A 24,176-nucleotide genomic window follows, 5' to 3' on the forward strand; every position below is an offset into this window, starting at 1 on the left:
GCACATATTAGATCCTCAGTAATTATCTATTGGATGAAGTGGTTTTCTATAAGTACACACCTCTCTTCCACTTGCTCATCCCCTTTTCCCCTGAAACTCCCCTTTATCACTTAACTAAAAGAAAACCAATTTTTCTCAGCACTAACACACTGAGAAGTCCTCTTACCTCCTCTCCCCTCAGACCTCCAGGTGAACAAACTGGAAGCTAATAAATGTGAGGCCAAATATATGCCGTTGAAAAAATGACACAAACATGCTGGTTGCATTTTAGCTCATTCGAAGCCTTTTGAAGTCTTGATCACATACTTATTTTTATGACTGACATAACCTCACACGTGAAGGACAACTGATAAGCAGCAGTGATTTGTTATAACTCTCAGTACCTTGCATGACTTGCAGAAGTGGAGAATTTGCCTCAACTTGTACACATATTAGTTTCAGCTGACTAAATTACCAGACATTCCACATGAAGCAAGACTTTCCATATTCATTTTATATGGCATTCTGTGATTTATCCCTCCATTAGAACATTTGCCTTGGTAAAAGAACTAATTACTAAATTCACTACCACAAATGGGAAGAACTAACTCATTGCACTGCCCTACTAGGTGAAAGCTACAAGAAGAATTTCCTTACATCCTTGATTCAACTATACTTGGTTTTCATTTCAATAATAGACATGTACAGACAGTATTGTCTTTTGCCATTTTAATTTCTTAAGACTTCTAAAATAACATGCAGCAGAAAATTATATTTTAGGTCATTCAAACTACTCAAATTTGTAAATGTGGTATTTATTTTTCCTCTGTATCAACAATGATTCATCTTCCTGATCCATGATCTACTTAATCTGAAACTTAAACATAACCAGCAATAGTTTATTCAGAAGAGTTTACAACATTTATTTATAGGACTGCAGAGAGAATGGAAATAGAAACCAACTAATTGTAAGGAACAAGGATATGCTTTCAATAAAAATGATCGCATTTTAAAACTCGTTAAATAATTTTCCATTTACATGCATATTAACAGAATTCATTATCCTAGTACTTCTTATTTGAAGATTATCAATATCAGCTCTAACATTTATAATCCTAGAACTGTCTGGGGTCTGCAAGTAATATGTTTACAATCTTAGTGACTTCTTTGGAGTTAATGTCATGTATTTCTTAGCTCCAAATTGAGCATAAACAAAGGTATGCCTCATAGACTTTGAATTTATCAATCATTTGCTTTCCCAAAACATGATAGTTCATTTTGTTCTGAGCCAATCAATGTTTTAATGTTTTTAAATAATTCTTTTTGAAAAATGTGCTACAAATTCCTAAGATAGGGTTCTTTATGCAAGAGCGGAAATGTACACATTTTGCTCGTGAAAATGTACATGAGAAAAACTAAATATATATAAATATATTGTAAATATATTCACTTTAATGTTATCATTATAGCATATGCAAAAATGCATAGTTTATATACTGCATTCAAATATTTTAATATACTTACCTTCTTTATGTAAATACCTGTGCATCAAGTTCTATAAATAAAATTGTAATATAGAGTGAATAACATTTCAACATAGAAAAATATATGTATATGCAAATCTATAGATATATATGTATGCATGTATTTTCCTGATTGAACTTTATATACTACCCTCCATTTTGACTGAAACAGTGAAATAACTAGCATGTTGCCTCTCTGAAGCCGAAAGCAATTTCCTTTTCTAATTTTAGTTATGCAAAGCCTATGGGCATCATCAGCATTTAGTAATTAGTTTTATAATTACTGCTGTTTTGCTCACTGTCATTCAATTTTTCTTACAACATGGTCTGGGATGGAAACATCCCACATCCACAGCTGTGTAAATTGCTATCCATTTATAAGGCAAAAAAAAGTAACATTCCACATACATCATTATTCAGTCAAGAATGTGCTGCTGGTACTTAGGTGATGCCTTGAGTGCATAAGCTGCCCAATAAAGTGCCAAGAAAAATGGCATTCCAAATTCCAGGAAATGCTATTTAACAAAGAAAGAGAAAACATGAGAGCTACAATAAGATTACATCAACGAGCATGATGAAGTATCAGAAATCTAAAGAATCTGACGTCAAGACAAGTCTTCAAAATGTTAAATAACCACACTCCATTTCTGTAGTAAAGATTCAATGAACACGTACCTATGTATCCACGGTTGCTCTGTTGTGTTAAAAACATGATGTTTCTTCAAAAAGGCAACCATAGCCTATGAAAGGTTTAATCATAACATACTAAGTTTTTCCTAAAAGCCACTGAAAATGTAAACAAAAATCTCATTATTTAGATAATCCAGTTTGGGCTTTGTAATGAACTGTAAAATCAAAACACTGATTTATCTTTCATAAAGACTGAAAACTTTAAAGCTAAGACAGGTTCAGTATAATGTTGCTGTGGTCAATGTGAACTTAAACAGCTTCTCCAAGAAACTCAGAGCAGTGTATGAATGTATCTTTGAATATATGAGTTTTTCCACATTTTCTTAAGACCTGTGGAAAATCGAGACAAAATGATCTTTACTTTGCCATGTCACAGACTAAACTGTCGAAGCCAGACCTGTGAATGTCCATCAACCAAAGCCACGGGGAGTTGACTTCAAAGCCAGCCACAAGTCTCAGGGCCTCTCTGCCTTAGGAAAATGCACTAACATCCTCCAGGCTAGGGTTGTTCTTTAGTTTAATAAGCAGCTCACACTGCACCTGATATTCGATGCTCTCACAAATGCTCTCCAGATTTTTTGTATCAGTAAGTCTTGTTTCTACAAATAAATTACAAACGTTTCATGAAGAGAAATGCATCTTCTCCTTCTTTTCTATCTCCAAGCTCCATGCACACATGTCAGATGGATAATATATACTTTCAATTCTAAATTAATAAATAAAATTACAATGAGGTAATAGAAAGGAGAGTAACTGCTAATAACTTTAAGACTTTCAACTAGACAGTTGCTGTGCAAGTAACACACAGGAGCAGGCCAGAGCTTGAGGTGAAACAAAATGAGGGAACCTGATGGTCAGGTAGAGAACTTTAGCTTCAATCCACCACTTGGACAAGTACAAGCATCTAAAAACAATCCTTTCCTCTTTGATTCTTTTTCAGTAGTGACAGGAGATGAATCCAGAAAGGACAGAAGTCAAACCAGAACCAACCTTGCCATCTTTCTTCCTTTGAACCCTGGGGCTGGGGCATACAGAACCTGCTGATTAAGATGAATCAAATAGATGCCAACTATCTTTCAGAATTGTATCAGGTTGTGACCAGCCTGGGCAACATTGCAAGACCCCATGTCTACAAAAAATTAAAAAATAATTAGTCGGACTTGGCAATGCACACCTATAGTCCCTGCTACTCAGGAGGCTGAGGTGGGAGGGGAGGATCGCTTGAGTCAAGGAGTTCAAGGTTGCCCTGAACTATGATTGTGCCACTGCACCAGCCTGGGTGACAGAGCAACACCCTGCCTCAAAAAAAAAAAAAAAAAAAGAATCGTATCAGCAGAACTTTTAGTCTTTTGTATGAAAGATGCACTTGCGGTCAAAAGATTCATTTGGTTCTGTGTCTGAGAGTGACAAGAAATACAGATTTCAGAGTTCTTATTTCCTCCTGAACAGAATGACAGTAGATTTGGACTAAATATTTCAGTTCAAATATTTCTGTCCAAAACTGTGATTGTATTTGGGTGTATATATGTGCACCTGTATATATTACCTACTTAGAGAGTCTCTAGTACCATTTTCCCCGTTTTTACTTTCTCTTTCAAATATATGCCATCAGAGAACACCAAAGAGGATTTGTCAAGGAAGGAATAACAGAGTTGTTGATTTCACTCTTACCACAGTGATTATAATCTACATTACGCTTAACCTGCTAGTTGCAGATTTTTAGCTGAAAAACAAAAAAGGAAAGCCATAAATCGGACAAAAGCTAAAGAGATCAACCATTATTTCAGTGAACAAAAAGACCACAAATTCTCACTCCTCATTTATACTATCACTTAATTAATGCATGCAGGTAAAAAGAAGCCAAACAAAGGATTAAAAAAAAAAAGAGTGAAAAGGTTTCACTTTAACACATTTACACAGAAATTAATAAAGCTTAAAGGCATCTATGGCAGGAGGTGTGTGGGGTGATAGAGGAATTCATTCATCAAATACAGTTGTTTTAAACTTAAGAAATGTGGATAACACTAAATTTATTATTTCCAAAGCTATATTTTCGCCATTAATGCATAGTCCTTCATTTACACACTGAGTTGACAAAATGAATGATTTTCGGTATCTGGTTTTATCTAGTTTGTAGCATACAATTTAAATATTGTATATTTTTCAAATTTTATTTTGCCATTACAGACATAGCTACAATACCATGTCTATTCAAGTTGTCAGAAAGCATCATGAGCAAAACCTCTTATTATAGCCAAATGCTTACAGACAGTGAGTTGCAACATGAGCAATCAAAAACCAAATGTGGGAATCTAGGAACAGTGATATGAGCTTGAAGTCTACTGGAATTTACTGTTCATAGGTATAGAGTTCCAGGCCCATAAACTTGATAATTTTCTAAAAAGCCAAAACAAAAAAATTACGCAAACTTTTTTGGGGAAATGGGACAAAAGAGAGTCTACACAAAGGATGGCATTTGTGCAAAATGTGCTCTGGTCTAGCCACCACACGGCCAGGGTTTTCTCGCTCACCAACTCTCTCCAATTTCATTTCTAGTTTCATAGAACTGAACTGGCCTGACTTACGAGCTGGAAGAGAAGTCGATTCAGTGAATGGTTAAAATTTGGCTACACTAAACATTAAAAGTGCTAAGGAAAATGGCATTTAATAAAATGCTTCTAGAAGAAATACATATCTAACCATAGAGGCAACCACAGTTTCTTTATCTTTCAAATCTTAGTACAATAATTTTAATCAACAACTGAATTCCTATTTGCATGCCTAAATCCCTTAGGTCTGCTTATTACTTTCCCATTTCTTGGGTGCAGGCTGATTTAGACAAGAACGATAGAAAGATTCCAGAGAAAATATTTATAACTTTTGATTTATTATACACACTTACCTGAAGAATATCTTGTTTATGGAAAGTCTAAAAAAAAGTAACATTATTTTTTAAAGGGAATTGCCACCGGACAAAATCTTTGTGGAAAAACTGGAGAAAAAAATGCTAGCAAACCAAAAAATAGGTTTTCATAACTTTCAAGGACCCTTTTAACAGGTATTTTAGTGTTTTACTGTCACTAAGACTTCTTTTCCACTCATGCTTTATCTAATAAACATTTGAATTGACAGCATAGTTGTATATGGTTACAAATTATTTTACATATTAAGAATGCACATTTCAAAGAAAAAGTCTTCATTAGAGAGTCTGAATAGGACTAATACAAAGGAGGCAGACCAACATAGTGTAATTGTTTTTCATTATATTTGATAGCATAGAGTTAATATGCTTAAATGCAAATAACTACAACTCTTTATCAGGATAGATTTCAAATGAATAAACACCTCAAGTATGAATACTGAGTTCCCTTAAGGTAATTTAGGAACAAGAAGGTCACCTGCAAGTCCTTCTACAACTGCTAATTCCCATTAATCCTAACAGCACTAAATATTAAAGGGTTAAAATAAGCATAAATTAGCTTTATTGTCAATCATTACATACAGAAGAATAATTAACTCAGTATGTTTATTTATCTACTTTTGCTACTTGATTAAATGAATGATTGATGACAGGTTCCTTGTTTTCTTTTTTTCCTTGTTGTCAGTATAAATGATCAGTATGTAACTAAACGGTGACATTAAAATGAAATCATTAGCAACCTAAAATGCAGGATGACCTACATGTAAGAGTTTCTGTCTCCTTTGCTACTGAGAAATCTAGTCAGATTCATTTGCAACCAAAACAAACCTATAACATACTTAAAAGCACTTCCAATCAGGTGCTTTTCCCTCTATTTCCACTTAGTTTGCTATGTCTATAGCTATGCTAAAGGCCATTCATTTATTTTAAAGTCAGTAAATAAAGTTAATTTATAGCATTCTGGGTTCATTGTTTGTGAAATCTATGAACTATGTGACTGTTTAGCATTTGTGGTCTTTACTCAAACTAAGGGAAATATCAAGTCCTTGAGGTAGATTCATTCAAAATTAAAATATCAAATACTTGATCAATCATCATTTAAGTAATTTGATTTGTCATCATTTGATAACATTTGAAAAGGTTATTAGTTCTAGTTCTCTGCAAATCAGATGACTAACATCAGCACAGAGATCCATAGCAGACAATTGATTTGGATATAAGGTTTGTTATACATATGGGGTATAAGTGGCATACAATGCAATGGGCAGTTTTCTTCAGCCCCCAAATCCACCATCCAGCACTACACGCCCTAGAAACTGAAGTGAAATTTTAACGTCTCTGAGAAAACTGTACTTAAATATCTGCTTTGGACTGGCTGCTCTTCTGTGCATTGCTTAATCATTATTTAAAATGTTACTACTGTTCGACAATTTTGCTCTGCAATTCTTTGAACAAGACCATGAAATGTGTACCTTATAGGACTCATTTAAATAGGGAACAAATAGAGAAGAGGAAAAGAATAGTATTATAGAAGTAGAAGAAAGCTAAGGGAAGTGATTGTAGAACAAAATCTGAGAATTCAGATTTCACTGTTTTAACACCCATTAATCACAGAAGGGTGAGGCTTGCCATAAACATAATTCAAAAAAGAGGGCAATGCAGAAGAAGGAAATGAATTCAGCAAAGAACTAAAGATATTGGGAGATTATAAACCTGACACTAGTTTACACTGGGCAATGCATCTCACTATTCCATAGTAGAATGTCAACTTATGAAAAACAGATTGAGTGTATTCAGAAAGTATGATCTCATAATACGATTTCAACATATAAACAACTATGAATGAGTGATTAAGTGTGCAAGTGTAGTTTAGGTACTTGTTAAACAAAGAAAACAAGCTCTGTTGTGGGGATGAATCCCTCCAAAGCACGCACACTCTTAATCTGAGTCCACGCTGGCCCAGCAACTTGGTTACATTCTAGAGAGAAGTTTGTGGACTGGATCTGAATGTTTTCTTCTTGTGAAGTTTACTCATAAGCTAACAAAAACAATAATACTGACATCAGCTGGATGACAATCTAAGCAACTGTCTTCTTGCTACCGTCACTCAATCTATTTTTGGGGGTTCTGGCTGAATGTGCTGAAATGTAATCATTACCTAACGGTTGATAAGACTACATGGTATTATTATTAAATACATATCAATTCTCTCTATAGGACTATCCACATGAATTGTGATAGAGAAGCATTTATAGAAAATGATTTTTGAGTTTCTCTTGCTTTTTGCATAGAGGCTAGTATGAATGGATTTGAGCTTCTTGAACCATTTGCCTATGTCAAGGGCCAAAGTGAATGCATTTCATTCAGAAAAACTGGTCAATATACAAAGCATCTAAGTTTACTTAAAGAGTCTTTGAACACCCCCACCCCCCTCTTTTCCCCTTTACTTAGATATCTTTTGCACATAAAGAACAGGAATAATTTAAAAAGAGTTCTACATACGAAAAGGAAAAATGATGCTCATCTCATGAGGTTTTATAAGAAATGAAATGTGATGATGTGTAGTATCTTTGCATGTTTTTCCACCCAATTAATATTAAAATTGCTATAAAGAGCAGCATGTGAATTCTATGATTTTTAGAAATGGTAATGTGTAATGTAAAGAATGATCACAGATCTCCATACTAGAATGTTAAAGAAGTGTATGCTCTAAACCAAAAAGTGATACCTGGCTCAAGCAAAGTCACAGGAATATAATATGAATAATTTTGTGTCTCCAATATTTTCCTGGAATATATAGCTATTAAATACAAATCAACAACCTGAATGTATTGTTTATAGATTTTTCATTCCATTACTTTAAGAAAATTAAACGTTAAAAATATGAACATAAAATATATATCTGAGGGGAGTCATCAATGGCTTTAGCAAAATAACTGATTTTACAAAATACAAATTTCTACAGAAATCCTTTATATAGAGAATTTCTCTGATATATAAAAACTGATTTTTATGAACTTATAAAATATTTTATAAACAATTTATATAAACAATTGTCCAGGATTTGTCATTTCACAAAGTGTAGTAACTCTGTACTGGCAAGCTTGCACAAGTAAACAGAATTATAATTTGCAGTGTAAATCCTCATTAAACTGAAGGAATATTTGAAGAACACTTGAGTAACAATGAAGTATGATCTAGCAGGTCACCTGAATGACTATTTTTGAAAGTATATCTGCATTGGTAGAGTGAAATAACACAATTTTAGCAACTTCCCATAATCACAGTTCGTGTTTTTCATTAGTATACATAAAATGTTACAGTTTCAGGGGACAGATAGAATGAACATAAGTGGTTTGCATTCTGACTGGAGCAAAAATACCCCTGGTTTAATACAACATGCAGTCCATTTAATTGAGCATTTTTCGCACCTATGCAGAATATGAAAAGAATGGATATTTTAAAAGAAAAATAAGAATAACAAAAGTCTCAACTCAGAATTACAGAAAGCCTTTGATCAAGGCAGTGAACATTCTACAGTTCACTTTATTATGTTCTCTTAAAATACTCCATGGTCGTCTCTGCTCCGTGATCACCCTTAAAGAATAAGTCTGTATTAAATATTATGTCATTTTTGAGTATATGATTTCATATTTTAATAATCTAAAGTAGATGTAATTCTCTCTTATGTAAATATTAGGTGTACCGTTGAATAAAAATAAAAGATGAGGATTCTATCAGATTTTATCCTCTGCTGTTAGTATAAGTTTGAGTGTTCTTTCCCCAGGATCTTTAATTTATGGAAATCATCTTATTTTCTTAACTCCATCCATGGGTTCAAAGCTAGCAGAGTCTGTTGCTGTAGATTTTGGATAACCAGAGCACAGAGGACAGATCTGAAACCAGACCAGGTTTTGATACTAGAAAAACTGCATGATGTCTATGATGTTAAACTACAGAGAATTAACACATATTAGTTTGGCGCTGGTTGTGTAAATGCTTCTGGCATTTCCTTCAGCACTTAAACTCATTTTCAGAGAATGGACTGCTGTAAAAGAATGCAGGCTTATTAAGAGTTTATTTCCTCAAAATGCTGAAGGATAACAAGTTTCTGCCGTGAGGGGATCAGCAAACTGCATTTATCTCTTTAGTGGGGGGGAAAGACCCCAAAGCTTTTTGTTTTTCAGCAGGCATCACAGGTCTGAAAATGAAGAATTTCATCTTGTCACACCCTGCCTTACCTCGTTTCAGGGCTGGCTGTGTTTTCTTTCCACAGAATGAAATTTTAGCAGGAGCAGAAGCCAAATGCTTAAAATGAATGATCAACTTACAATTCGTATGAATCTATTCTTTCATGCTGCTCTGCTTAAAAATAGCATCATAAATGCACATCTGCAAAGACTGTGCAACCCCCCTTTCCTGAATTGTACAAATTATTAGAGTCGTTGACAAAAGATTTTTTTGTTTAGGGGTTGGTCTGGGCACTCTCTTTGGCAGACTGCCACTTTTCTAGCAGTAGAAATATTGCTTGCAGAAAGCCACATTGTACAGAACAGCTGTTCTGCTAAAACATTGAGCTAGCAACCCAAGAAATGACTGACTTCACATGTGAAGCAAAATTGTTCCCTCCCTTTGTGCTAATTTAAATGAAATAAAAGTACAAAACATGCTCTTTCGCGCCGTCTAGTCTTCCCTCGCAAATACAGGCTTTAGTGAGATGCATATGAGCTGGCGGGAAGGTGGGCATGTGACCCTGAGCACTGCCTCAGTGGTAGGCTTAAACTGTGGCCACTCTACTTCCCAGCTCCCAGAATAGTGGCTACTCTTCTCGTCTGATCCTTTCTATAAGGGATTTTCTACAAATCTATAAACTACATACATTAAGATTTCACAACTTAAAAATGCACTTCATTCAAACTTCTCTCTTTCCATCTCTATGAAAAGAAAAGTTATCAGAGAGAAGACACAAAGATTATGTTTGATTAAGCTCTTGTTTATAAGTATGATATGTGATTCATGCCTTTAGTTATTATATTCAGATAACAGAAATATGCATGAGTATTCCATGTTCTACATGGCATTGGGTATCCTGTTTAAAATACTCTTCTGAGAGGAAAATCCTTCGTAAGTTTGCCTGACACTTAGAGGGCCACAATTCTCATTAAATGTCATCACATTCATATCTTTAACCATATTTATGCATAATAAATTCCCCAACACCAATGGATATCTAAAATATAGACGTGGCAAATACTTCAAAGTAGAAGTTCAAAAAATAATTTTCTTGGAAAATAATACAATATTTTATTTTGAAAGTACTGTATACATATTCATTATGCTCACCTATTTAAAACTGTAACAAGAACTACCATCTTTCTCTCATTTTGCATTAATCATCCCGGATCCCACAGTACTTTGCTTAACCTCTTTCAACATGAATAATACCCTACTTTATTATTTGGTGAGAACAATACCCTACTTTATTATTTGGTGAGAATAATAATAACTATTAATAATAATATAATCACTCCCTCCCAGATTATAAACTCCTAGAGAAGATGGTTCACTTTTTTCCCCCACTTTGCATCCTCCAGAGAGCCTAGTACAGAGTCTTGCAATATAATAAATATTCAAATATTTACAGGATGAATAGGTGAGTAAAATTAAAGGAGAAAATAACCCATTTCTGATCCCTGATGACAACAAAAAATTGATATCTTAAAACCTACTATAAGATTATATCTATTAAGCCAAAATTCTGAGAAGGGAAATGTCAGCTTTTTTCACTGTTTCAACAAATTGGCCTTTCATTTCAGATGTAGTATATTTTAAGAATTTTTTTTGTTTTCCTAGCAACTCAATGAAATATCTACATTAACAATTTACAGGAGGGCGGAGCAAGATGGCCGAATAGGAGCAGCTCCAGTCTCCAACTCCCAGCGCCAGCGACACAGAAGACCGGTGATTTCTGCATTTTCAACTGAGGTACTGGGTTCATCTCACTGGGGAGTGCCGGACGATCGGAGCTGGTCAGCTGCTGCAGCCCGACCAGCGAGAGCTGAAGCAGGGCGAGGCATTGCCTCACCTGGGAAGCGCAAGGGGGAAGGGAGTCCCTTTTCCTAGCCAGGGGAACTGAGACACACAACACCTGAAATCGGGTAACTCCCACCCCAATACTGCGCTTTAGGAAACAGGCACACCAGGAGATCATATCCCACACCTGGCCGGGAGGGCCCCACACCCACGGAGCCTCCCTCGTTGCTAGCGCAGCAGTCTGTGATCTACCGGCAAGGCAGCAGCGAGGCTGGGGGAGGGGCGCCCGCCATTGCTGAGGCTTAAGTAGGTAAACAAAGCTGCTGGGAAGCTCGAACTGGGTGGAGCTCACAGCAGCTCAAGGAAACCTGCCTGTCTCTGTAGACTCCACCTCTGGGGACAGGGCACAGTAAACTAAGACACACAGACACCTCTGCACAGACGCAAACGACTCTGTCTGACAGCTTTGAAGAGAGCAGTGGATCTCCCAACACGGAGGTTGAGATCTGAGAAGGGACAGACTCCCTGCTCAAGTGGGTCCCTGACCCCTGAGTAGCCTAACTGGGAGACATCCCCCACTAGGGGCAGTCTGACACCCCACACCTCACAGGGAGGAGTACACCCCTGAGAGGAAGCTTCCAAAGCAAGAATCAGACAGGTACACTCGCTGTTCAGAAATATTCTATCTTCTGCAGCCTCTGCTGCTGATACCCAGGCAAACAGGGTCTGGAGTGGACCTCAAGCAATCTCCAACAGACCTACAGCTGAGGGTCCTGACTGTTAGAAGGAAAACTATCAAACAGGAAGGACACCTACACCAAAACCCCATCAGTACATCACCATCATCAAAGACCAGAGGCAGATAAAACCACAAAGATGGGGAAAAAGCAGGGCAGAAAAGCTGGAAATTCAAAAAATAAGAGCGCATCTCCCCCGGCAAAGGAGCGCAGCTCATCGCCAGCAACGGATCAAAGCTGGACGGAGAATGACTTTGACGAGATGAGAGAAGAAGGCTTCAGTCCATCAAATTTCTCAGAGCTAAAGGAGGAATTACGTACCCAGCGCAAAGAAACTAAAAATCTTGAAAAAAAAGTGGAAGAATTGATGGCTAGAGTAATTAATGCAGAGAAGGTCCTAAACGAAATGAAAGAGATGAAAACCATGACACGAGAAATACGTGACAAATGCACAAGCTTCAGTAACCGACTCGATCAACTGGAAGAAAGAGTATCAGCGATTGAGGATCAAATGAATGAAATGAAGCGAGAAGAGAAACCAAAAGAAAAAAGAAGAAAAAGAAATGAACAAAGCCTGCAAGAAGTATGGGATTATGTAAAAAGACCAAATCTACGTCTGATTGGGGTGCCTGAAAGTGAGGGGGAAAATGGAACCAAGTTGGAAAACACTCTTCAGGATATCATCCAGGAGAACTTCCCCAACCTAGTAGGGCAGGCCAACATTCAAATCCAGGAAATACAGAGAACGCCACAAAGATACTCCTCGAGAAGAGCAACTCCAAGACACATAATTGCCAGATTCACCAAAGTTGAAATGAAGGAAAAAATCTTAAGGGCAGCCAGAGAGAAAGGTCGGGTTACCCACAAAGGGAAGCCCATCAGACTAACAGCAGATCTCTCAGCAGAAACTCTACAAGCCAGAAGAGAGTGGGGGCCAATATTCAACATTCTTAAAGAAAAGAATTTTAAACCCAGAATTTCATATCCAGCCAAACTAAGTTTCATAAGTGAAGGAGAAATAAAATCCTTTACAGATAAGCAAATGCTTAGAGATTTTGTCACCACTAGGCCTGCCTTACAAGAGACCCTGAAGGAAGCACTCAACATGGAAAGGAACAACCGGTACCAGCCATTGCAAAAACATGCCAAAATGTAAAGACCATTGAGGCTAGGAAGAAACTGCATCAACTAACGAGCAAAATAACCAGTTAATATCATAATGGCAGGATCAAGTTCACACATAACAATATTAACCTTAAATGTAAATGGACTAAATGCTCCAATTAAAAGACACAGACTGGCAAACTGGATAAAGAGTCAAGACCCATCAGTCTGCTGTATTCAGGAGACCCATCTCACACGCAGAGACATACATAGGCTCAAAATAAAGGGATGGAGGAAGATTTACCAAGCAAATGGAGAACAAAAAAAAGCAGGGGTTGCAATACTAGTCTCTGATAAAACAGACTTTAAACCATCAAAGATCAAAAGAGACAAAGAAGGCCATTACATAATGGTAAAGGGATCAATTCAACAGGAAGAGCTAACTATCCTAAATATATATGCACCCAATACAGGAGCACCCAGATTCATAAAGCAAGTCCTTAGAGACTTACAAAGAGACTTAGACTCCCATACAATAATAATGGGAGACTTTAACACTCCACTGTCAACATTAGACAGATCAACGAGACAGAAAGTTAACAAGGATATCCAGGAATTGAACTCATCTCTGCAGCAAGCAGACCTAATAGACATCTATAGAACTCTCCACCCCAAATCAACAGAATATACATTCTTCTCAGCACCACATCATACTTACTCCAAAATTGACCACGTAATTGGAAGTAAAGCACTCCTCAGCAAATGTACAAGAACAGAAATTATAACAAACTGTCTCTCAGACCACAGTGCAATCAAACTAGAACTCAGGACTAAGAAACTCACTCAAAACCGCTCAACTACATGGAAACTGAACAACCTGCTCCTGAATGACTACTGGGTACATAACGAAATGAAGGCAGAAATAAAGATGTTCTTTGAAACCAATGAGAACAAAGATACAACATACCAGAATCTCTGGGACACATTTAAAGCAGTGTGTAGAGGGAAATTTATAGCACTAAATGCCCACAAGAGAAAGCAGGAAAGATGTAAAATTGACACTCTAACATCGCAATTAAAAGAACTAGAGAAGCAAGAGCAAACACATTCGAAAGCTAGCAGAAGGCAAGAAATAACTAAGATCAGAGCAGAACTGAAGGAGATAGAGACACAAAAAACCCTCCAAAAAATCAATGAATCCAGGAGTTGGTTTTTTGAAAAGATCAACAAAATTGACAGACCACTAGCCAGACTAATAAAGAAGAAAAGAGAGAAGAAGAATCAAATCGACGCAATTAAAAATGATCAAGGGGATATCACCACCGACCCCACAGAAATACAAACTACCATCAGAGAATACTATAAACACCTCTACGCAAATAAACTGGAAAATCTAGAAGAAATGGATAATTTCCTGGACACTTACACTCTTCCAAGACTAAACCAGGAAGAAGTTGAATCCCTGAATAGACCAATAGCAGGCTCTGAAATTGAGGCAACAATTAATAGCCTACCAACCAAAAAAAGTCCAGGACCAGATGGATTCACAGCTGAATTCTACCAGAGGTACAAAGAGGAGTTGGTACCATTCCTTCTGAAACTATTCCAATCAATAGAAAAAGAGGGAATCCTCCCTAACTCATTTTATGAGGCCAACATCATCCTGATACCAAAGCCTGGCAGAGACACAACAAAAAAAGAGAATTTTAGACCAATATCCCTGATGAACATCGATGCAAAAATCCTCAATAAAATACTGGCAAACCGGATTCAGCAACACATCAAAAAGCTTATCCACCATGATCAAGTGGGCTTCATCCCTGGGATGCAAGGCTGGTTCAACATTCGCAAATCAATAAACATAATCCAGCATATAAACAGAACCAAAGACAAGAACCACATGATTATCTCAATTGATGCAGAAAAGGCTTTTGACAAAATTCAACAGCCCTTCATGCTAAAAACGCTCAAGAAATTCGGTATTGATGGAACGTACCTCAAAATAATAAGAGGTATTTATGACAAACCCACAGCCAATATCATACTGAATGGGCAAAAACTGGAAAAATTCCCTTTGAAAACTGGCACAAGACAGGGATGCCCTCTCTCACCGCTCCTATTCAACATAGTGTTGGAAGTTCTGGCTAGGGCAATCAGGCAAGAGAAAGAAATCAAGGGTATTCAGTTAGGAAAAGAAGAAGTCAAATTGTCCCTGTTTGCAGATGACATGATTGTATATTTAGAAAACCCCATTGTCTCAGCCCAAAATCTCCTTAAGCTGATAAGCAACTTCAGCAAAGTCTCAGGATACAAAATTAATGTGCAAAAATCACAAGCATTCTTATACACCAGTAACAGACAAACAGAGAGCCAAATCAGGAATGAACTTCCATTCACAATTGCTTCAAAGAGAATAAAATACCTAGGAATCCAACTTACAAGGGATGTAAAGGACCTCTTCAAGGAGAACTACAAACCACTGCTCAGTGAAATCAAAGAGGACACAAACAAATGGAAGAACATACCATGCTCATGGATAGGAAGAATCAATATTGTGAAAATGGCCATACTGCCCAAGGTAATTTATAGATTCAATGCCATCCCCATCAAGCTACCAATGAGTTTCTTCACAGAATTGGAAAAAAACTGCTTTAAAGTTCATATGGAACCAAAAAAGAGCCCGCATCTCCAAGACAATCCTTAGTCAAAAGAACAAAGCTGGAGGCATCACGCTACCTGACTTCAAACTATACTACAAGGCTACAGTAACCAAAACAGCATGGTACTGGTACCAAAACAGAGATATAGACCAATGGAACAGAACAGAGTCCTCAGAAATAATACCACACATCTACAGCCATTTGATCTTTGACAAACCTGAGAGAAACAAGAAATGGGGAAAGGATTCCCTATTTAATAAATGGTGCTGGGAAAATTGGCTAGCCATAAGTAGAAAGCTGAAACTGGATCCTTTCCTTACTCCTTATACGAAAATTAATTCAAGATGGATTAGAGACTTAAATGTTAGACCTAATACCATAAAAATCCTAGAGGAAAACCTAGGTAGTACCATTCAGGACATAGGCATGGGCAAAGATTTCATGTCTAAAACACCAAAAGCAACGGCAGCAAAAGCCAAAATTGACAAATGGGATCTCATTAAATTAAAGAGCTTCTGCACAGCAAAAGACACTACCATCAGAGTGAACAGGCAACCTACAGAATGGGAGAAAATTTTTGCAATCTACTCATCTGACAAAGGGCTAATATCCAGAACCTACAAAGAACTCAAACAAATTTACAAGAAAAAAACAAACAACCCCATCAAAAAGTGGGCAAAGGACATGAACAGACATTTCTCAAAAGAAGACATTCATACAGCCAACAGACACATGAAAAAATGCTCATCATCACTGGCCATCAGAGAAATGCAAATCAAAACCACAATGAGATACCATCTCACACCAGTTAGAATGGCAATCATTAAAAAGTCAGGAAACAACAGGTGCTGGAGAGGATGTGGAGAAATAGGAACACTTTTACACTGTTGGTGGGATTGTAAACTAGTTCAACCATTATGGAAAACAGTATGGCGATTCCTCAAGGATCTAGAACTAGATGTACCATATGACGCAGCCATCCCATTACTGGGTATATACCCAAAGGATTATAAATTATGCTGCTATAAAGACACATGCACACGTATGTTTATTGCAGCACTATTCACAATAGCAAAGACTTGGAATCAACCCAAATGTCCATCAGTGACAGATTGGATTAAGAAAATGTGGCACATATACACCATGGAATACTATGCAGCCATAAAAAAGGATGAGTTTGAGTCCTTTGTAGGGACTTGGATGCAGCTGGAATCCATCATTCTTAGCAAACTATCACAAGAACAGAAAACCAAACACCGCATGTTCTCACTCATAGGTGGGAACTGAACAATGAGATCACTCGGACTCAGGAAGGGGAACATCACACACCGGGGCCTATCATGGGGAGGGGGGAGGGGGGAGGGATTGCATTGGGAGTTATACCTGATGTAAATGACGAGTTGATGGGTGCAGCACAGCAACATGGCACAAGTATACATATGTAACAAACCTGCACGTTATGCACATGTACCCTACAACTTAAAGTATAATAATAATAAATAAATTTAAAAAAAAAAAAAAAAAAAAAAAAAAAAAACAATTTACAAAATCAAATTCTATATGTCTCATTATTTTAAGCATTAAAGTAACATTAAGCTGCCATAACACACCCAAATCACCCATCATCTAAGAAATGCTTCAAATATCCTCCACTCTGTCAAATGATACAAGACTTTTTTACATGCTAGAATGCCCCCAAAAAACTGTGCATGTTGAGCCACCTCTTCCTTCTGATTAATATCATTTTAAAAACATAATCTTAAAAACAAAAACCCTAATTAGAATGTGTACTAAAAATCACAAATGGGAATCCTAATATGCCTTTGAAAGTTCCTATGTTAAAATAAGCCTCCCAACACAATCTCAGCTCACTGCAGTAGAAGGTATAGACAAGCTGGGTTCACAGGTCCAACTATGCCATTTTTTTTCAGTCAAGAAAACTTAAGCCAAATATGTGTTTACAGTCACAAAGATTTGAACTCAGGAGTGTTCAATTCCACTAATCAGAAAATCTTGCTACCAATAAGCCATTCTGAAGATACATTAAAATGACTGGGATGATTAATTTTCACTGCATTCCTACATGTTGCTGGATTCTCCAGCCTGGGATATATGAACTGTACCTTTATTACAGGTTGTTAGAACTCCTTGTGTTACGAACTGAATGTTTGTGTCCCCTCCTAAAATCCTTATGTTGAAAGTTGAAATCCCCATTGTGATGGTATTTGGAGGTGGAACCATTGGGAGGTAATTGTCATAGAGGGCAGAACCCTCATGAAGGAGATTAGAGACACAGGAGACATCATCTTTCTCTCTCTTTCCATCTTGTACGGATATAACATGAAAATGGCTATGTGAACCAGGAGGACAGCCTTCACAAAGAACCTTACCATGCTGGTACCTTGATCTTGGATTTGCAGCCTCTAGACTGTGAGAATTTTTTTTTAAATGTTGTTTATGCAAACCTATCTATACTATTCTGTTATGGCAGTCCAAACTGAGACACCCTGCAAGAGTCCCCTTTTCTAATCTCAGTAAAAGTATTATTTTAGTTTTCCAATTGGAGTTGTTCATATAGCAACAAATTCAGTCACTGACTCACAACAAGGAGGTTGAGTCTGATTGCCTACCAGATGTGAATCACAACATAGCAGAGGCTGAACAACTTGTTACAGATTTTTCTGCAACTTCAGGAGCTCAGTATCCATAGAAGATATAATGAAAAGCACTTTAGGTCAGGTGTCAGCTAAGCAAATATCACTGCACCACTTTACAAACGTCCCTGAGAACATCCAAAATGAGGCTTACCTGCATCAACATTCCTGCTTCCTTTCGTATGTCTCTAGGACATACTGAATTTTACATATTTTTAAATGCTATCTTCATGCGTCTTTTCAAAATGGAAAATAATAGCAATTTTGCTTTTATGCTAAAATTCTTGTAAAAATCTGGATAGTATTCATCTATTTTTATAGAAGAAAGCCAATATTTTAAAGTATTTATATAAAACCCAAACTGTGTACACAGTCTGTTTTCATCATCAGTGCTGATATTCAACAGTCTTATTTCCCAAACTGTAAAATTATACGTAAGTAATATGCTTTAATTACAAAACATTACTGAAATTTAAGTATCTGTAGTGCTTTAGGAAGTTATTACTATGAACTCACTGAATTGTAGTGTCTTCTAAGCACTTATTACAGTAGCTTTCAACCTTGGAGCACTCAGCCAATACCTGGTGACTGACTGCTCCCAACGGGCAACAGCAGAAGACCACAGAAGCTATTTCCTAGTGACTGTATTTGGTTTCTTGAGTATAAGTTGTGAAAATTATATTATGCTATATAATTTGGTCATATTTATTCATTTTATATAGACATTTGTTTTGGAGGTATGTTAAATTTTACCCACAAAAGACTAGGTTAGATTTACCAATTTTATTCATTGTATTGCTGATAATACCAATAGATATACAAATCTCAAACATCTTATTTCTAATGATTTTTAATGATGGTTAGAGTCACAACATACTTTAAACCATCAATTGAATCAGGAAGACAACTAATAAATTATGTGAAAAAATAAATCAAAACTATTAATTAACCTAACTGATCAGTTGTTTGATTAGCTAGGTCAAAATAACCAAACAATAGTCCTGTGTAGACAATGTTTTCATCATGTTTCTCTTCATTAAGATCATGCATTTAAAAAGACTATGTGAAGAGCCTTAGTTTGGATCATTTGCTATATTAAAGTGAGAAAACTGCCAAAAGTAATAAGCCAAATGATACTACTGATTTAATATGACTTTTCACTTAATTTTTTCAGTGATATACGCAATGCATATACATCTACGGCTAGCTATTGAAACATGCCAACACCACATTCCTGGCTGGTACATAATTTAGTCATGACAGCAATCATAACAAATAGACTTATGTATATACATTAGCACCAAAGATGACTTTTTAAAAAACATATTACCAGCCATTCATTGTTACTGCGATGTTTTAAACAAATACAAGAATCAACCTTTTATAACTCAAAGTATGCTTTCTACCATAATGGATTCTAAAATAGGTACCTAAGTCCACCTCCAGTTCTAATGGTCTCGACAGGAGTTGGTCATCTATGGAATGCATGCGGGTCTAATCTAGCCTGCCACCTGTTTCTGTACCATCCACAAGCTAAGAATGTATTATCCTTGTTATTTTAATTTTTTAAATAGTTGAAAAAACTCATAAGAATATTTCATGACACGTCATAATTTGATTTTAATGTCCACAAATAAAGTTTTATTAAAACAGCCAAATGCATTCTGTTACAACTTGTCTAGATAGCTACTTTCGCACTATAAAAGTAGGGCTGAGCAGTTGCAGCAGAGACCTTATGGCCCACAACGGCTAAATTATTTACTGTCTGATCCTTTACAGAAAACATTGGCTGACTCCTGTCATAGAACTCTGTAACTAGTTTTTTATCTTGGCTTTCTAACCTTCCTCTTTAGGCACTCTTTGATCAAGATTGGAAGAATAGAAAATGTAATCCTAGTCATAACCTTGGCAAGAAAAAGAAGGAGATTAACCAGAGCAGGCATCTGTGCTCATGTATGACTCTTAAATGGAAATAATTTACAAACTTTAAAGAAAACTTATGTATGACTCTCTATGGCAATAGTTCAGTTATAAAGTTTTAAGCAAACTATGTAAACAGACTAACCAATTTCCTCCCTTCCATTTCCATTGATTGATATTGTAACTGTCAGTTAATCACATTTCCTAATACGATCAGCCATGAAGCACTTTAGAATGTTGAGCGTTTGGGGACTCAATATTGACCAGTTAGAAAGGTAGGAAAGTGGGAAAGAACAAGTTTCCATTTGGACAGAGGCTTGTTTTTCTAATGTTTCTATCATCAGAGTGAACTCTAGTGATTTTTTTAAATAAAACTTTTATTTTGAAACACTTTTAGATTTATAGAGAATTTCCTGTAGTGATGCAAAGACACTACAGAAAGGTCCCATCTATGTTTCAGCCAGTTTCCTAATGCCTTCTTAAAATTATTATTTTCATAGAATCGTAACTCCCATGCTTTTGAATGGCCTGTGTTTTCTGAAGTTGGGCATTAGAGCAAATGTTATCATTTGCTCTAAAATGGGTCAGTGTCTAACATGAGCTAGATTTGTGGATAAATGTTCACATATAATGTAAATGGGGAAAAGGGATTCCAATCATAAGTGGCTGAACATAGAGAGAAAAGTCTCTTTATTATGGAAGAATATGTTCTAAACTAGGATTACAGAGACCCAAATTCTAGTTCCAACTCTGTAACTGACTTTGTTAAAGGACCAGGTGATCTGGTCTTTTAACAACAACAACAACAAAAACATCTATTGGCCTTCCTTTAGAATGCTGAGGTTCTGACATTTACTAACACACTATGGACCCAGAAAGAAAGTGAAAAGCTGCAGTTAATCAATATTCAAAGACACATTAGTTTTCACAGGTGGAGGCCACCACATGTTTACTAAGGCAGAGCTAAGACTTATGCACAGTATCTAGAAAGCTGTTTCTGAAAATTAAAGCCATAGTACAATTTCAATCATATAAAGCAGTCAGAGGTGACTCCTTCTTTGCTATGCTTATGAAATATTATCATCTGCAGAGCACTGAAACTATATATTGTGCTTTGCAAGAGGTGATAGGGCTAACAAAAACACGTTGAAGAATGCCAGTCCTGAAGAACAGAGCACATAAAGTTGAAAGTCCAAAATAAGTGAGTACAGTGCAGTATAATGCAAAACCACAAGACGTCGGGACTAAAATATTACATTATCAAGAACTGGTAGACTTTTTAAAATAAGTTGGATGTGATATAGAATACTAAGTGTGTTCCCTAAAGTTTTCTCAAGAGAGTAAATGCAAAGAAAAAGTGCATGAAGCGCTAGGTTCTTATTTTATCTTTATCATATATTTTGCATTTAACTTCTTTAAAACTTCATTATGTGCTATTTTCCTGTCTTATTTATAATGATTACACATGCTCAAATATTGATAATAAAAACAAAAAATTTTTAAGAAACAATGCCATATATTTTTGAACACATAGAAGGGAGATATGGTGCCTCCACGTACAGGGGAATTAAGTAAAAGAAGAGGAAAATAGAAATATCAGCAAAATATGAAGGGTTAGGGTATGTGGCTTTTGAAATTATTAATAAACCACTTCAAGAAACCTGATAGTCCAAGGAAGACTATTAGTCTCAAATATTTAAGACAATAATCACTAAATCCTTTCTGAGGAATCGGGACTTTGGATTAGACAGTAAGTAATCATCCAGACCAGAATCACTGACAAAAAGAAAACTGAGGTCTAGAGAGGGCTTTATGGCACCAATCACAGGGTATGTTTAATTTTCTTGAAAGCTGCCCTACCATTATTTATTGCACATTCGTTTCTCTATGAATTGCAAATATCTCCAAGGCAAAGGACTTAGAGGACTGACTTACTAAGAGAAGATACTCAGATATCTGTTGAAGGGACTTGAGTTCACACACCCAGAATACTCATGGTTTTCTTGAGACTACAGTTTTGTTTTGCTTTTGACATGGAGTCTCACTCTTGTTGTCCAGGCTGGAACGAAGAGGTGCAATCTCGGCTCACTGCAACCCCTGCCTCCCACGTTCAAGTGATTTCTCCTGCCTCAGCTTCTGGAGTAGCTGGGACTACAGGCGCCTGCCACCACACCAGCCTAATTTTTGTATTTTTTAGTAGAGATGGGTTTTCACCATGTTGGCCAGGCTGGTCTCGAACTCCTGATCTCAGGTGATCCACCTGCTTCAGCCTCCCAAAGTGCTGGAACTGAGACTACAGTTTAACCTGCGCCTCCTCTGCATGTACATCCACATGGAGAACTACGTTGACGGGGGAAGCCAACCACAGGGCAGGGACTAGCAGCTCATCCCGTGGGCCACACCTGCTTCTAGCGCCTACTCCACATCCTGCATAATTTCCCTTTGTTTTCACATTATTCCCATCATTCTCCCTCCATTTTTCTTCTGCTCTTCCTTTTTACTCTTCTTTTGCATCTTCCTAGTTTATGACTTAAACTCACCCATAGTTCTTATCAGTACTATATAACTCTGCTAATAGTAATCCCAAGATATAATTGTATTCTACACAATTCGACTTAAAACACGGTTAAATACTTACTTTCACAGGTATTGTACAAGGTTCTGGAGATATAAAAAGGAATAAGATGACCCAGGCTATTCCCTCAATAAGCTCATAGTCTCAATACAGAGACAGGCATGTAAAGAAACAAATTACAATGTAAGTTGATAACAAACCAACAGAAAAATGTAACAACACCCCAAAGAAAGAAATTACTAATGCTCTGGGGAAGCAAAGATTTGCACAAGAGAGTGACATCTGAGCTGGGATGTGAAAGCTGAATAGGAGTTCAAGAAAATCCAACAGAAGGTGTTGGGTCTCAGAATGTGATACTGTGAAGTACGGCACTTTGACAAGCTGAATACTTTGAACTGAAGGAGACTGGAAGGGTGTAAAAAGATATTCTCTCTGACCTTCTTTTTCCCTCCTTTCTCCTTCCCCTATTTCTTCCCCAAGGTGCATCATGCACAATAGAACTTCTCTCCCTCAAAGCAAGCCATCAAATCTAGGAAGACTATCTGACCCTCTCCTCTGCCCCCGAAGACCCTTACATGACAGGTGTCGTGCCTGTACCCAGAGGAAGGAATGCTACACAGAGAGGCCAAGAAAAATCCGAACAAACGGGACCTGTTGGAATTCCCCTCAAGTTATCATCTTTAGGTCATGCCTTTTTTGTCCAGTCATATTTCTACACAGCTGTCCATTCTTCATCGAACCTAAGCATAAGAATATGTACTTCTCCCTGGGTCTCTGGGTCTTCATTTCTGAAAGCTCCCATGTCATGTAAAATTTTGATTAAATAAATTTTTTCTTGATAACCTGTCTTTTGTTATGGAAGTTTCAGCCATAACCCTTGTGATGGGTGAGGAAAAGTTATTACGCTTTTGCCCCTACAAAGGAAAAGAGCAATTCAGTCAGATGATGACATACTCAAAGACACAAATTGAAGGGTTTTACCACTCAGTGTTGCTAGAGAAAAATGAGATAATAGTGGCGATAGAGATTGATTAATCTTGATGTAGAATGCAAAAGAGCACATTTGCACTCTTTTGCCCACATTTCCAAAGTCTCCACAAAAGATTCCTCATTTCTACTTCTCATTTTTAAAAACTTTTTAAAATCTTATTTATTTATTTATTTATTTTTTGAGATGGAGTCTCGCTCTGTTGCCCAGGCTGGAGTGCAGTGGCACAATCTCAGCTCAATGCAAGCTCTGCCTCTGGATTCACGCCATTCTCCTGCCTCAGCATACTGAGTAGCTGGGACTACAGGCGCCCACCACCACGCCTGGCTAATTTTTTGTATTCTTGGGATTTTTGGTTGGTTGTTTGTTCGTTTAGTAGAGACAGGGTTTCAC

At 36.8% G+C, this 24,176-nt stretch overlaps 1 protein-coding gene and 1 long non-coding RNA gene across 14 annotated transcripts in view; one reads left to right on the top strand and one right to left on the bottom strand.

The window, feature by feature from the left end:
• Positions 1-24,176, bottom strand: part of NPAS3 (neuronal PAS domain protein 3) — an 866,046-nt gene that overhangs the window by 567,511 nt on the left and 274,359 nt on the right. The gene's annotated exons all lie outside the window — the stretch shown is intronic.
• On the top strand, positions 17,917-23,635 carry LOC126959385 (uncharacterized). The gene is made up of 2 exons (XR_007727519.1): positions 17,917-18,076; positions 23,276-23,635. It is a non-coding gene; the product is annotated as an uncharacterized LOC126959385 (long non-coding RNA).

This window comes from Macaca thibetana, chromosome 7 (assembly GCF_024542745.1).
Source record: "Macaca thibetana thibetana isolate TM-01 chromosome 7, ASM2454274v1, whole genome shotgun sequence".
Classification (NCBI taxonomy): Eukaryota; Metazoa; Chordata; class Mammalia; order Primates; family Cercopithecidae; genus Macaca; species Macaca thibetana.